The following is a 1,540-nucleotide window of genomic DNA, read 5'->3' on the forward strand; positions in this document are numbered from 1 at the left end:
GGACTTCTGGTAGTTCTCTGCTGATGTGCTGTTGTTCCAGTAGTTTTTGGATGTACTAGTAAATTTATAACGCACATTTTCATTTAATACACAGTGTCTCATAGGGAGCTCTGGTGACCTAGTGGCAAGAAGCTGTACTGCAATCCTGAAGACTCACAGTTGGAGTACACTAGATGCTCTGCCGGAGAAGGATGGACAGTCTCCTCTTGTGTGATTAACTGCCTCTCAACATCTGCCAGAGAGTCAGCTATGGGGTTCTGTTCTGACTTGATGGCACACAACATCATCTCATAATTCCTAGTGAAAGCAAATAAAATCTGAGGTGGGAATGTAAACATGTTTTTATATATCAAAGAGGATGCAAACATTTTGGCTTAAGTTTATAATTAATTAGACTTCTCATTATACATCAGTGGATTAGTGTGAGGTTCAGACAGGGGGCCAAGGGGAGAATGAACAATTCAAAAAACACACACATCGACAAGAAGAGTGAACAGCCTTGTCCATCTGGCAGAACTAATAGATGAATCATAAATCACAATGGAATGTCCTTCCCTTCCCTCCCTAAATATCCTGTTATAAAAACCCTCCCCAATTCATTCAAAGTAAGACTTCCCCCTTCTGTATCTCCAGAACCAGGAACCTTGCCTGGGAACTCACCTTAATAAAGCTGCTTTTAAGCTTTTTCTCTTGTTCTCTGATTTCTTTCTTAAATCTGCAGCCTAACAATTAGGAAGAACCTTTCAATAAGTACAACTAGTTAGTAATCAAGCAGATGAAATTAAGGTAAGTATGCTCACTTTATTATTGCCATGAAAATAGAACGTAGAGAATAAAACTTGTAGTTGTTGCTGTTGCTGTTGTTGCTGTATACCTTCAAGTCAGAACTGACCTCTAGCTGACCCTCCAGTGGATTTTCAGAGGCAGTTAAATCTCTCACAGGAGAAAACAGCTGGTAGAGTCAAACCAGGTGCTTTTGTGATTGCAGTACAATTTCTTACGACTAGGTTACAAGTTTTTTATATGTTTCTGGAAGTATAAACTATGACAGATGAGGCATCCATAAGAGATAGATTTATCTGTCCTTGAGAAATTATAAATGAAAAGTAGAAGTTAAAATGTTTTTTGCATATTCTTTTTGTCTTAAATATCAAAGTATAAATTTCACACCTCATACGAAATTTATGTATTCTCTATTAGAAAAGACTACTTCATTTTTTAATTTTGAAAAATATTTTAGAGAAACCTGACAACATAACTTATTTGTTAGCTCTGAAATGATACTTCTTTAAATTAATTTTATTAGTTTTTGTTATTATGTGCCATTGAGTAGCTTGTAACTCTTAGTGACCCTATGTACAACAGCCATGAAACCCGCTCTATCCTGTGCCAATTTTATTGTCTATATTAGGCATTGGAGAGATGAGATGGACTGGCATGGGGCATTTTGAGTCAGATGACCATATGATATATTACTCTGGAGATGAAAAGACAAGGGAAAATGGGGTTGCCTTCCTAGTAAAAAAAAGTAATTTCTAGA

This window comes from Elephantulus edwardii, unplaced genomic scaffold (assembly GCF_000299155.1).
Source record: "Elephantulus edwardii isolate Elephantulus edwardi_28Jun2011 unplaced genomic scaffold, EleEdw1.0 scaffold00008, whole genome shotgun sequence".
NCBI classification, from domain to species: Eukaryota; Metazoa; Chordata; class Mammalia; order Macroscelidea; family Macroscelididae; genus Elephantulus; species Elephantulus edwardii.